The sequence below is a fragment of the Morone saxatilis genome, unplaced genomic scaffold, assembly GCF_004916995.1.
Source record: "Morone saxatilis isolate NCDOM2014 unplaced genomic scaffold, NCSU_SB_2.0 Contig18, whole genome shotgun sequence".
Classification (NCBI taxonomy): Eukaryota; Metazoa; Chordata; class Actinopteri; family Moronidae; genus Morone; species Morone saxatilis.
Genome location: NW_023339740.1, coordinates 28,553,912 through 28,554,184, shown reverse-complemented (window position 1 = coordinate 28,554,184; position 273 = coordinate 28,553,912).

Below are 273 nucleotides of genomic sequence, written 5' to 3'. Positions count from 1 at the left end.
TCTAATCACCATGAAGCTTAACATAACGAAGACACATCCACCTCCTTTAATCACATTAGCACACTTAATGTCATTGACCATTTGCTCTGTAAGCAGTGTGAATGGGATTAAGACACACACCTCCATCAGCCTAATTGTCACTGCAACACACACACTATACGGAGAGATGGGGAGGTAAAACGAGGTGAGAAAAGCCGAACAGCAGGTCCTAAACTTGCAGAGCAGCTCATTGAGAAGCCTTAAAGTCTTTCTGATGTTTCTCATCCACTGGTC